Genomic DNA, 14,331 nt, shown 5'->3' with positions numbered 1-14,331 from the left:
TAATAGAAAGTAAGTAAACAAGACCCCCAAGATTTCCTCAAACATTTTAGATAGTCAATACTGATGGAGGAAAAGGGGTCAAAATCAGTCAAGTCCAAAGCACTTGGGATCGTTCAGCTATACAATGCAGGAAGGTCGTGGTCACAGTAGTGGACAGGCATAGATTCTAGAATGATTTTCTGTCTTCCTGGTTGTATTATTCTCCTTATCATTGCGAGATCATTATGAATATAATCACAATATTTTGCCATCACTCTTTTGGTAGCTCTCAGGGCAATCCCATGAATACCATTCCCCCATGTATCTCTTTATATCCCTTGGGGAAAGGTTAAGAAGCAAAGGTCAGTACCAAAGGCACAGGCTGAAAAGAGGATGAGGAATTTCAGGTATACTTCAGGGACTCAGGAAGGGGATTAACAAGTCACACCTTTGATACCTTGACATTTGGCAAGAAAGCTAAAGCAAAGGTTGGAAATAGTGTGCAGACTGCACATGGCACACAAGCTGAAGATGCTGACAGACATATCCAAACAGTGATCATGGACTATTGATAGAAAGTGGGGATGGAATAACAGCTCAATTAACCAGATTACAATTTTTCATTAAAAAAAGGCAAATATTGGTGAAAAACTATGGTCACCGGAAATGATAATCAGATAGATAATTTGATGAGGTTTCATGGATTGAACTGAACCAATAAAGAAGCCCCCCCCCCCCCCCTCACCATCAGACTCTGCTCAAAATTTATGGGCCTCCTTCCCTGTGAAACAGTCAAGTTTTGGTTTCTTCTGTACTGTGCAGAGGAAATGTTCAAAGATGGTGACAGAACTATAAGATATTAACTGAGGAAGAATCTGATTTACCTTCTTTGGAACACAGGATGATGTCAAGGAAAGATTTATTTGAGGTACATAAAATGATGAAGCCCATGCAAGAGTAAATGGGAAAGAGCCATTTCACTTTGCAAGTGTCAGAAAGGTGGGACACAGTTTTAGATAATTGAGAACAAGAGAGGAAATCTTATTTCACTCAGGGAGCTAGGAGCCTGGATTAGATGCATTTCTGAGAGTGCGGAGTCCTTTCAGAACCTCATATGGACTTGTTAAGATTTTTGTGCTCAGGTTTCTGGAATAGGGCTTGAATACCTCACCTAATTAATCAGGTGAAATCACTCCCAATTGAACCACACTAATAACCAAAACCACTGATAACTAAAGAGCAATGAGGACTGCAGCTCATGGAAACTCTAAAGAAATAACGCCTGTGAACAGAGAACTAGATTTAAAATTTCAGGTCAAAGACCATGCTTCAGAACTGGGACAATATAGAAAGAGATATGATTAAATCTGTAGAAGGGGGATAGTCATTGAGACAAGGTGAAGATGAGGATGTTAGGACATTATATACAGTGATGACACAGACTAGACAGCTACAAAGAAAGATGATCAAGACGGACTTTCCAAGGTTACACACTCTAAAAACAAACGCAACTTTGGGCCTTTTGAAAATAAAATCATCACCCAAGGATTTCATGCTCATTACTCAAACCTAAGGCAAAAGGAGAGCTCCACTGCGTAGATAAGTCACAGATAAATATACTTAACTAAAGTTATATCTTCCTGTCCCTATCATTTTTAAAAAACTTAAATACTGATTTCTCCTAATTGTATATTTTCCTCAGATCATTTACTTTAACCTGGGTTCCCAACATGGCATGGTACTGAATTAACGATTGGGGTCCCACAGAATTCCACAGATGGAATTTCTTCAATCCTTTGGTCAATTTTCGTTCAGTACTTGAGCTACCTAACATGCACCCACGTTTCCTTCCACATATTGTTTATTCCACTGTTTCAAATATTTATCTAATTTTTCTTTGAGAAGTTGTTCATTCTGGTTAATACTCTGTGTATTAAACCAATCCCTATCTCTCCAAACTGTTGTTTAAAGACATTCCTCCTGAAGCATTCCTTTGTACTCAAATGAAAATATCAAATTGATAATTTGTCATCACCTATTCAGAATTAAAAACTCTTATTTACCTTAATGAACATGAAAGGGTTGAACATTTTGATCTACATTAATAAATGCCAAAACACTGCTCCCAGAGCCTGACCAAGAAAATTGTTTTTTCACCAATAAAATTTCCATATTGGCAATAAATGTCAGACATGCATTGTTTTCATTTCTATTCATTGTTTCAGGATGCAGCATTTAAACATTCAAGGTGGTCTCAGAGACTTGGCTTCTATATGCCATTGGCCTGTTAGTGGAATAAATAGGATGAAAAGTGAGTAACAGAGCAGACTAACTTTGTTTTTAATTTCAGGTTCTAAGTAAGATTAGTTTAAATTCCCATCTGCCTAGTTGGGATTTGGAATTTGGGTCTCTCTGATGCGAATTTGGACTACTGGTTGACCACAACGGTTGTTATTATGAATTTTGATCTGATTGAGCTTTTAAGAAAATTAATGCAATTCAAGTGAACTTCTTCCACATAATTTTCTGAGGTTCAAATTCTGTTAAAGCTCACTATGCTCTCCCCTGGTCTGGCGGAAAAGAATCCCATTGTATATAGTCAATGAGAACTAGTGACACGCAGAAATGAAGCCAAAATAAAGTCTAAAAAGTAGTTTAAAATGATTGGATCATTTTGTTTGCTTTGTTAATAATTTCCACACAGATATGAGTTATGTTTCTCTTGGCTTAACCCATTTCATGCACAGTCTTCAATGTATTCTAATAACAAGCATGGTTGCATTCCACCCAATATTTCTTGCTTCTGTCCAGTACTCACCAACTGGTCAATTATAGCCCGAGTTACCTGATAAGACAGAGTAGGACATTAAAATTATTGTCATATTCTGGCTGGTGTAGTTTTGACCAGGGATGCAGTGGTAATTTTTCAGGTGCCGAAGCTCACCCAAAACAGTGACAAGGAGGTGCCTGGAGTGGCCCTGTGAGGTGCCGGCAATCCAGTTTTGACCAGCTCCTGCTTGCCACCATTTTAACTCTACCCTTTGTAGAGGCTGTCACAGATAGGCAAGATTCCAGCAAATATTCTTCGGCACAGATTGCTCTTTATATGATCCTCTTGTCTCTTCATCCCTCCCTACCCACCTCTCTTGTTCTCTGGTACTTCCTTCTACAACTGCAGGAAGTGTAATGGGTGCACCCTCCTCTCTCACCACCATCCAGTATCCAAAACAGCCCTTCCACACGATTGAAGTCTCATCTACTGAATTTGGTGCTACAGTGTCCTCTACGTGGATGAGACCAAATGCAGATAGTTTCACGGAGCATTTAGGCTCTGTCTTCAATGGTCATCTGAGCTTCTGGTTGTATTCAACTCCCTTTCCCATTCCCACACTTACATGCCCATCCTAGCCATTCTCCACTGCTAGAGGGAGGCCCAACATAAACTAGAGGAACAACACCTCACATTTAAATTTTACATTTTAAAATTATATTTACAACATAGAAGGTTATTCTGCCTATTGAAACCCGCAGTGTCCAATTTCCCCCAATTAACTGACAGCCCCATATGTTTTGGAGGGTGGGAAGAAACAAGAGCACCCAGGAAAAATCCACACAGATCACAGAGAGAAATACAAACTCCTTGCAGGCAGCGCCAGATTTGACCCAAGAACACCGGCACACTATAAGTGTTGTGCTAAACGCTGTGCCACCCTGTACAGCTTGCACCCCAGTAGTATGAACATAGTATTGTCTAATTTGAAGTAATGAGTCTTCTCCTTCTTCTATACTCCTCTTCTCCCTTCCTTTTTGTTCCCTTTCCCACCCATTCCCAATCTAGACCCCATTCTCACCCCCCTCAACTTTTGGATCCATCTCTCTCCATCCCCATCTCCCCATTGGATTCCTCCACTCTCTGACCCTACCACTCCCATCCCCAGGTTCCATCTGGAAGTCTTTGTGGATTAAACCACCATTCTCTCCTTGTCAGATTCCAGTCATGACAGCCTTTGCCCTCTCATCACCCTTCTCCCCCCTGGGTGCCTCTTCTTCCTCCACCTAATCCTGCCCCTCTCTCCCTTTGTCCAGCATCTGCCAATTTACAGGCCCTGCCCATCATGTTTCACCCCCTCCTGGCTCACCCATCCCTGCCCCACCTTGTTTAGTTTTTTTTGGTAGGAATATATAGGTCATCACAACATCGAGGGTTGAAGAGCCTGTACTAGTGTTCTATGTTTCATTCTTTCTCTCCCACGGACTCATACATTTCTCAAGCAGGTTGCATTTATTTTGAGATTTCAGCATCTGCAGTCTCCTCTATTCCAGCCCTGGTAATTTTATTGTGGATCACATTTATTTTCCTGTTGTTTCCTTGTGATCTCCACTAGCTGCATTCTCCCGCCAATAGCAAGTTAATACTCGGGAATCTCAGCACCTGCTCCCTTGTGATCGAGGCTGCAGCCTCCTACACCCACGTTCTCCCCCTGTCTGAGTGGGTTTTTTTTGCCTGGGGTACACCGCCGGCCTACTGCAGGGGGAAACCTCTGTACCAGCAGGAGTGTAAGGGGACAGGACAACACTTGGCCGGCTGTCAATCAGTCACCCTTAATGGATCAAGCCTCATCCGGTCGGGTGTCAATCATCCTCCGGGATACAAGCCTGCGCCAGCCTCCCAAGGCCTCACTCAGAGTTGCTGCAGCTACAGCCAGCCTGGCTCTGTGGAAGTCTTTGTGGATTAAAGCCTGTTGTACAGTCTTTACCTCGTGTGTGTCTGATTCTGGCTAACAGAGCACCACAGGGTGGGGGGGGCATTCAAAATGTACCAGGGATGTAGGCTGATTGGGTGTAAATTGGGCAGCCCGGATTCGTGGGCCAAAATGGCCTGGTACAGTGCTGTATGTCTGAACCCCCCCCTGTCTGTGGCTGACTCCCCCCACCTCTTTGGCCAGACTCTTGGGCCTGAGAAAGCTGATTTTACCAGGTTGCCCCTTCATTGAAAGTTGCTGCACAGATGAAAATCAAAGCGGATGGGCAACATTTGGGCGGGGGGTGGGGACCACATCCCTGTCAAGATGAAGTGGGGTCGCCAGGACTTGCCAAATATTTCCGTGGAGTCAGAACTGGGCATGGAAGGAAGGAGCCGAGTGATGCTCGTTTCCAGTGGGTGGACCGGAGCTGCGGAGATCTCCAGTTCCAGCGCGGCGCATCTCCTGCTGCAAGAGCCGGGGAGAGAAGCGGCCGCTTTGTCGTCGCGGTGCATGTCCCGGCTTGTCCCCGCACTGGGCTGCAGTCCTGAGAGACGGTGCAGGGCAGGAATTCAACCAACATTTCTTATCTCATTACAAACAATACCACATGGACGCTGCCAATTTGCGACTGAAAGATCAAATGCCCCGCTCACGGCTGGAGGGAATGGGACATGAATGAATGAAGTTCGGGAGCCCAGCCTCACCTTGCCCCGGGAGCCCAGCCTCACCTTGCCCCGGGAGCCCAGCCTCACCTTGCCCCGGGAGCCCAGCCTCACCTTGCCCCGGGAGCCCAGCCTCACCTTGCCCCGGGAGCCCAGCCTCACCTTGCCCCGGGAGCCCAGCCTCACCTTGCCCCGGGAGCCCAGCCTCACCTTGCCCCGGGAGCCCAGCCTCACCTTGCCCCGGGAGCCCAGCCTCACCTTGCCCCGGGAGCCGCTGCCCTTCTCCTTCAGACACAAGCTAACTCGGGACTGGGAGAAGTGCTGGCGATCACCTGCAGAAAGCGAGTTCTTTCTGACTTCACCTCCTGCCAAGTTAACCAGCACAAGGTTTAACCCTGTACTCTTTGTACCGCAACTCCGTTTTGATCAGCAGAGCTGGATATGAAGCTCCGAGATCATCTTTACCTTCTGACCTGCAGAACATAGTCTCATTCGCTCCAATGCCCGGCACAGCGATTGGAACCCGGATTCCTGTCTGCAATTCTCCCCGCCCCTTCTGGCTGAACGATGTCGGGCGCTCTGTTAACTATTTGAGGACCGCCAAGCCCTTCACTCCAATTGACACATCAGGGAGATCTTCCCATCAATCTCAACGGTGAGAGGAAGGGCATTCGCTGCCTGGTGCATTTCTAGACCATCTTCCCCATCCCCAAAGGGGTTTAAAGCAGGAATGTACATTTGAAGCCTCCTGGTGACATCGAAGTGCACACAATAACCCCCCCCCCCCCCCCCCACTTCCAGAAATAGTAAGGTGAGGGTGACTAGTTAAACCAGCTTCAATGATGGCCCAAAAAGATTTGGGCAAGATGTTGGGAGGAACACTGCTGATCCCACCCAATCTGGGGGCCTGGATCTTTTACCAAGATGACAGGGAATTAACCTCTCATCGGGAAGGCAGCGTGTGTTCACACTGTACCACACAACCATTTTAGTGCTTGGATTGGTGTTCAAGCTCACAGCCATTCAATGACAGCTAGTCAAAGGACAGTTCCTTTCCTGCCCTTTTCAGACTCTTGAATAGACCTGTCATTGGAAAAGATGATGTATTTGCACTGCATACCTATACTTTTCTCCATATTGTCTCTATAGGATCATACCCTGTCCTCGTGGATTTGCTGTACTTTTGTTTTATTAGTGTATGGCCTCCTGTACTTAAGTCTGGAGTGACTTTCCTGGGTAGCAAAACAAAGCCTTTCATTGTGCAGTGATTCACGAGAAGTGTGCTGTACTGACAACTGGTCCATGCCTCTCAGCTCCTCTCCTTGGGGCCCCCTGATCTCCCGCCAAAACCCAGAACCCCTCTGAAGCCAATTTGTGAACCCTACCTGTATTTTTAAGCTAATAAAAGTATTTTTTCTCCCTCCAGTCGAGTGTGAGCTTTTATCTACGCCACACATTGTATCTCCATACATGTGAAACTCCTTGTAAACAGAGTTAGGGAACTGGAGTTGGATGAACTCCGGATCATTAGGGAGTCAGAAGGGGTAATAATTTGGAGCTACATGGAGAAAGCCACCCCCCAAAAAGCAAGAGGCAGGTTGTTGGGTGACAGTTAGGAGAGGGAAGGGAAAGTGGGAGTCAATGCAGAGGATCTCTATGGCCATTCTCTTCAACAATAAGTATACCATTTTGGATACTGTTTGGGGGTGGGTGGAGAAGTAGTGAGTCAAGTCATAGTGGTCAGGTCTCTGGCACAGAGTCTGGCTTTTCAGCTAAGAAGAAAAAGGGGAAAAGGAAAGTGTTAGTAATTGGGAATTCACTAGTTAGGTGAAGAAATAGGAGGTTCAGTGAACAAGATTAAGACTACTCGATTGTATGTTGCCTCCAGGTGAGCAGCCAAATGTTGTGGTCCATGTTGGTACCAATGATATAGATAGGAATAGAGATGAAGTCTTGAAGAGGGAATTTAGGGGGTCAGGAAGGAACCCGAAAAGCAGAACATTAAGGGTGGTAATCTCGGGACTGTTGCCAGTGAGGATAGGCATAGGAAGTTATAGCATGGCTGAAGAGTTTGTATAGGGGAGAAGGGTTCAGATTTGTGGATCATAGGGATCTCTTCTGGGGAAGGTCTGACAAAAAGGATGGGCGACATCTGAACTGGGGAGGGACCAATATCCTGGCAGGCAGGTTTGTTGGAGCTGTAATGGAGAGTTTAAATTAGTTTGGCAGGGGGGTAGGAACCAAACTGAGTGCAGAGAATAGAGCAGAAGGTGGCAAGGTGTTGTGTGTTTGTGAGGGGAGGGGAGGAAGCAGATATGTAGTTAGTCAGAGGGTTTGAAATGTGTCTATTTCAAACAAGGAGTATTCTTCACAAGCCTTCACAGTCGTTGAGCTCAGAATAACTTTGCCCACCTGTTCCCCCACTGAAGACTTGGTTGGATTGTTCTTTGTCAGGGACCTCACCTTTGATCTTACTGCCATGGGTGACCCTGACAGCATCACTCTCAGGATCACACGTTTCTCCACCATGACAATCCACGGAGAAAATAGGGGGTTACCAACTAGAGAGGGTGCAATACCAGATCTCCTATTAGAGAATAAGACAGGACAGGTGACAGAAGTATGTGTAAGGGGACCATTGTGATCATAATTCCACTAGTTTCAAGTTAATTATAGAGAAGGATAGGTCTGGGCCTTGGGTCAAGTTTCTAAATTGGAGAAAAGCCAATTTTAAGGAAATGGGAAAGGATCTAGAATGCGTGGATTGGGTTGTTGTTTTCGGGCAAGGATGTGCAAGGTAAGTGGAAGACTTTCAAAGGTGACATTTTGAGAGAACGGTTTGTATGTTCCTGTCAGGATTAAAGGCAAAGTTAGGAGGCACAGGGAATCCTGGTGTTTGAGGGAATCCTGGTATTTGAGGGAATCCTGGTGTTTGAGGGAATCCTGGTGTTTGAGGGATATTGGGGATCTGTTTCAGAAGAAAAGAGAGGTCTATAGCAGGTATAGGCAACATGGAGCAAATGAGGTACTTGAGGAGTATAAAAAAATGCAAGAAAATCCTCAAGAATGAAATGAGGAAGGGTAAAAGATTGCTTTGGCAGACAATGTGAAGGAAAATCCTAGGGGCTTCTACAGGCATATTAAGAGCAAAAGGATAGAAGGGACAAAATTGCTCCCCTCCAAGAACACTGGTCTGCTTTATATGGAACTATAAAGAGATGGGGGAGATCTTAAATGATTTTTTTTTCATCAGTATTCACTCAGGAAATGGGCACAGAGTTGTGCAAAGTAAAGAAAACAAGCAGTAAGGTCATGGAACCTATACAGATTAAAGAGAAGGAAGTGCTTTCAGTCTTAAACCAAGTAAGGGTGGGCAAATCCCCAGGGTCTGACAAGATAATCCCTCGGTCCTTGAGGGGGGCTAGTGTAGAAATTACAAGAGCTCTGGCAGAAGTATTTAAAATGTCCTTGGCCATGGTGTGGTGCCGGAGGATTGGAGGGTAGATCATGATGTTCAATTTTTTAAAAAAGACTCCAAAAGTAACCCTGGAAATTATAGGATGGTGAGCCTGACATCAGTAGTAAGTAAGTTATTGGAAGGTCTTCTAAGGCCTTTGAAAAGATCTCACATGGGAAGTTATTCAGGGAATTTCAGACACTAGGTATTCATGGTGAAGAAGTGAATTGGATTCAACAATGGCTGAACAGGAGAAGCCAGAGAGTAATGGGAGATGATTGCTTTTCAGACTGGAGGCTTGTGACTAGTGGTGTGCCTCAGGGATCAGTGCTGGGACCATTGTTTTTTTGTCATCTATGTCAATGTTCTACATGATAATGTGCTAAATTGGATCTGGACCAGCTGGAAAATTAGGCTGAAAAATGGCAGATGGAGTTTAATGCAGACAAATGTGAGAGGTGTTGCAATTTGGAAGGACAAACCAAGAAAGGACATACATGGTAAATGGTCGGGCACTAAGGAGTGCAATAAAACAGAGAGATCTGGGTTATAAAGAGAGCTTTAAAGCATATTGGCCTTCATAAATCAAAGTATTACGTATAGGAGTTGGGATGTTATGGTAAAGTTGTACAAGACATTAGTGAGGCAAAATTTGTACTGTTGTGTAGTTTTGGTCACCTAACTACAGGAATAAGATATCAATAAGACAAAAAAAAATGTGCAGAGATTAGGATGTTGCCCAGACTTCAGAAACTGACTTACAGGGAAGGGTTAAATAGGTTAGGAATTTATTCCCTGGAGTGTAGAAGAATGAGTGGAGATTTGATAGAGGTATTTAAAATTATGAGGGGGATAGACAGAGTGAATGTAGATAGGCTTTTTTTCCCACTGAGGGTAAGTGAGATACAAACCAAAGGACATGGGTAAGGAGTGAAAGGGGAAACGTTTAGGGGAGACGTGAGGGGAAACCTCTTCACACAGAGAGCAGTGAAGTGTGGAACTAACTGTCAGCTAAAGTGGTGAATGCTGGCTCAATTTTAACATTTAAGATTAATTTGGACAGGCACATAGATGGGAGAGGTATGGAGGGCTATGGACTGGGTGCAGGTCATTGAGACTAAGCAAAATAATGGTTTGATACAGAGTGGAAGGGGCTACTTTCTGTACTGTAATATTTTCTGGTTCTCTGGAGTATCCACTGAGTGTGGTTGGAAGTCACAAATAGGAAGGGAACAATTACTGTACTGGGAGTAGTCTATATAGGTCCCCAAATAGCCCTTGGAATACTGAGAAACTTATAAGGAGGCAGATTGTGGAATGGTGCAGAAAATAAAGGGCTGTGTTGTGAGAGATTTCAACTTCCCAAATCTTGCCTGGCACCTGCTGACTGCAAGAAGGATAGATGAGGCTGAATTTATCAGGTGTGTCCAAGATAGATTCCTGACATATGGACCAGCTGACTACAGGAAGGCTTCGTGAGAATTATAATGTAGCTGGGAATTAAGAAAAGACAGGAGAGCTCAAAGTGGGCATGAGAGGGTCTTGGTAAGTAGGATTAAGGAGAACCCCAAGGTTCTCCATGTATACGTGAAAACCAGAAGGATCAGAAGAATGAAAGTGGGACCACTTAACAATAAATGAGGTAATGTTTGTGAAAGCTGAGGAGGTTCTAAATGAATACTTTTCTCCCTTACTTTTCACCAGAGAAAAGGACCTTGGTCAAGGTGAGATCAGAATAGAACAAGCTTGTTGAGATTAGGAAAGAGGAAGTGCTGGATCTTCTTAGGAACATTAAGATTGACAAGTCCCAGATAGCTGAGGGAAAAAAGGGGTGAGATAGCTTGGGGGTTGTGTCCTCCTTGGCCATTGGGGAGGTTCCGTAAGATTGGAGAATGGCAAATGTATCCCCTTGTTTAAGAAAGGTAATAGGTCAGTGAGTCTTATGTCAGTGGTGTGGAAACTATTGAAGAGGATTCTTAAGGGCAGGATTTATAAGCATTTGGAGAAGTACAGTCTTCTCAGGGATAGTCAGCATGGCTTTGTGAGGGGAAGGTCATGTCTCATGAGCCTAATTGAGTTTTTTGAGGAGTTAACAAAAGAGATTGATGAGGTAGGTTTGTAGATATGATCTATATGGATTTTAGTCAGGCATTTGACAAGGTCCCCCATGAGACTTGTTCAGAAAGTCATGAGGCATGGGACCTTGGCTGTGTGGACTCAGAATTGGCTTGTGGAAACGACACATTGACCAATTACGAGCATTGACTAACACTAAGGTCCATGAACTGGAGGAGGTGGAACCAGACTTGCCGTGTCTTGCCCGAAACATCCCATTCCTCAGGCCGAGTGAGGAGGCTGTGCAGAGACAGTCATGGAGCTGAGTCCAGTGAGGAGTCCACTAACTGAGACACATAGCCAGGAGGGCAGTGAAGGTGGACAGTCACTGCTGAAGGTCAGCGAAGGCGGGCAGTCGCCGCCAACCTGACTATCTACGGGTCCCAAGCAAAGACTGGCACAGTAAACTAGGTCGAGGTATTCCAAAAGAGAAAGAAGACCACCTGAACACTTTAAGGACCATATGCCCTGATTATTATTAAATACTTTCCCTTTTATAATTACTCATGAGATGTATTCTAATTCTCACGTAATCCTAGGGCTGATGTAATCTTATTAGTTCAATGGGGCCCAGTCAGTATTTATCACATGGGGGGGAAAGAGTGTTGGGTATAAGCCCACCCTCTACTGGACATCATTACACCCACATCATGATGTCACCCTTCCATATCTAACCCTGTGTGTCAGTAGCCAGGTTAGTCTAATAGAAGGTTGGGAAAGCATCACATGTCCAAGTCTTAATTGTGCAAGTGAATACACAACTTGCCAAAAGTATATAGGAGGTGCCAGTGATGGGACTGTCACTACCAGCTCCTTTGTGAGATGGGTACAGATTGAAGCCTGACAACTTGACCTCCACAACTCACCCACTCCCTCTTCACCTCATTGGATTGAAGAGATGTTGTAGACAGCGATGAAGGCTTTCAAAGCTTTTAGAGGGATCAGGACCAGCTGGAAAAATGGGCCAGAAAATGGCAGATGGAATTTAATCCAGGCAAATATGATGTGTTGCATTTTGGAAGGACAAACCAAGGTAAGACATTCATAGTAAATGGTAGGGAACTGAGAAGTATGGAAGAACAAAGAGATCTGGAAATACAGAAACATAATTCTCTGAAAGTGTTGTCACAGGTGGACAGGGTTGTGAAGAAAGCTTTTGGCATTTGACCTTCATAAATCAAAGTATTGAGTACAGGAGTTGGGATGTATGGTAAGGTTGTATGAGACATTGGTGAGGATAAATTTGGAGTTGTATGCAGTTCTGGTCACCAAACTTCAGAAAGGATATCAGTAAGTTTGCAGAGAAGATTTACTGGGATGTTGCCAGGTCTTCAGGAGTTGAGTCACAGTGAAAGATTAAACAAGTTAGGACTTTATTCCTTGGAGCATAGAAGAGTGAGGGGAGATTTGATAGATGTTCACAAAATTATGAGAGGTACATACAGAATAAATGCAAGTCGGCTCTTTCCACTTCGATTGGGAGAGATAACAAGAGGACATGGCTTCAGGGAGTGAAAGGGAAAAGACTTAGGGGGAATATTAGGGGTAAGTTCTTAGAGTGGTGGGAGTGAGGAATAAGCTGTCATCTGATGTGGTAAGTTTTAAGAATAAATTAGATAGATACATGGATGGGAGAGGTCTGGAGGGTTAAGGAATGGGTGCAGGTCAGTGGGACTAGCAGAATGCTGTTTCAGCACAGTCTAGAAGAGCTGAATGGCCTGTTTTCTATTCTGTAGTGTTCTGTGGTACTAATGGAACTACAGGTGAAAATTTACCACTGCTACTGTATCCACATTTGTGATTTAGTTGTGAGAGAAGTAGCTCTGAACCATTGATCCAAAGACAGAAATTAAAATCTGCAGTGGATTATTTAAATTCAAGTAATCGGATATGACATGATTAGAAAAAATAAAACAAATCTTATTCACAGTAAAACCACTGGCTTGTTGCAAAAACTTGTCCCCTTCATTAATATTCTTCAAGGAAACAAATTTGGTGTTGGCCTGTATGTGACATCAGACCCAACAGTAGGGTTAAAACTTAACGGTCTCCTCCGTTCAATAGCAATGAGGTGTGGACAATAAATGATGGATTTACAGTAATATCTGCATCCCATGAATAATAAAATGATAATGAACCATCATACATGGAGATAGATATTGTGGTTCACTGTCAGTCCCCATTTGAAACATATTGTGAAAGGAACTTTGTCCCATAATTGCTGTCATCTTGATTCTGTTCACAGTCCCTGTTGTAATTCATGGCCATTTCATCCATTTCCCACTTCTGTTGCAGTATTGGAGAATAATAAAAGATCTCCAACCTCTTTGGATCAGAATGGGAAGGGAAGGTTGAGAATCACTGCTCTAGACCCAATTGTTACTGAAATATTTTGCTTGGGAAAAAATGTAATTGGCCCATTTCCTTTGGAGTTCTGAAACCATGCACATAACAAGTCAATGAGGGACGATTAAAACTTTTTCTTTCCACCCACATCCCACCTTAAGCAATCCCTTACTAATCACAGAGCACAATGGCATAGGGATGACTTAAGGTGGAATGTGAGTTTAGTGGGGGAGTTTGAAAACCACTGCTGTAAAATATCTTTTTACCCATCAATGCAGCCAGGCTATACAAACAGGGAATCAGGCTCATGAAGTAATTAAGAATGTTTTCAGGTTCATGCCCCAGCTGATACATGTCCCAAATTTATGTGTCATTTCTTAAATTAAATTTATGCACAATCAGGACAGGTATCCAAACTTGCATCGTAATGTACAGGAGAATTTGGAGAATTCTTCATTTTGCCCCCTTAACTTTGATTCGGTGAACTGACATCAGTCTCTTTAGAGCTGAGCATTTATATAAATGATTTTGCCAAATTATTCCCTTGTCAGCAAATAAGGCACCAGTATTCCTTTCTTTGAGTTATGCATCTCTCCCCATTGGCATATTATTTTAATCCAACAGCAGGTTGGGAGACAGGTTGGTGAAGATCTGGGACAATGCTTTTTAATCTGGTTTCAGGGAACAATGCATAAAAAACAAAATGGTGGCCATCCTCAACTGGTTAAACAGTGTCTTTTAAGTAGCAAAGGTAAAAATACATAACTTGCATTTCGGAGTTGAGCCCTTCATCAAGGTATAGAAAAATCTGCCAAACAAAAGGATGGGGGAGTGGGGAATGGGGCGGGGCAAAGGATGATAGGTGGAGAAGGGAGGGGAGGGAACAGCAGTGATCAGGGGAGGAGGGATGGCTGGGAGGTTGGAGAGGAAAGGAGGGGGGAGACCTGGAAAAACTGAAAAGGGGAGGGGAAAAAGGTGAGCAGGTTAGTGGAAAGCAGAAGTTGTTGTTAATGCCATCCTCCGATCT

At 43.9% G+C, this 14,331-nt stretch overlaps 1 protein-coding gene across 16 annotated transcripts in view; it reads right to left on the bottom strand.

The window, feature by feature from the left end:
- The window catches only part of eda2r (ectodysplasin A2 receptor), a 678,182-nt gene that overhangs the window by 369,761 nt on the left and 294,090 nt on the right, over nucleotides 1-14,331 (bottom strand). Inside the window, exon 1 of one of the 16 annotated variants that reach the window (XR_011342804.1) lies at nucleotides 5,852-5,894. The exons of 13 other annotated variants lie outside the window; for them this stretch is intronic. The gene's annotated coding sequence lies outside the window, so the exon portion shown is untranslated. 2 more of the 16 variants (XR_011342805.1, XR_011342806.1) reach the window with 2 other exon arrangements.

The sequence above is a fragment of the Narcine bancroftii genome, chromosome 8, assembly GCF_036971445.1.
Source record: "Narcine bancroftii isolate sNarBan1 chromosome 8, sNarBan1.hap1, whole genome shotgun sequence".
Classification (NCBI taxonomy): domain Eukaryota; kingdom Metazoa; phylum Chordata; class Chondrichthyes; order Torpediniformes; family Narcinidae; genus Narcine; species Narcine bancroftii.
This window is presented reverse-complemented; position numbering and strand designations above follow the sequence as displayed.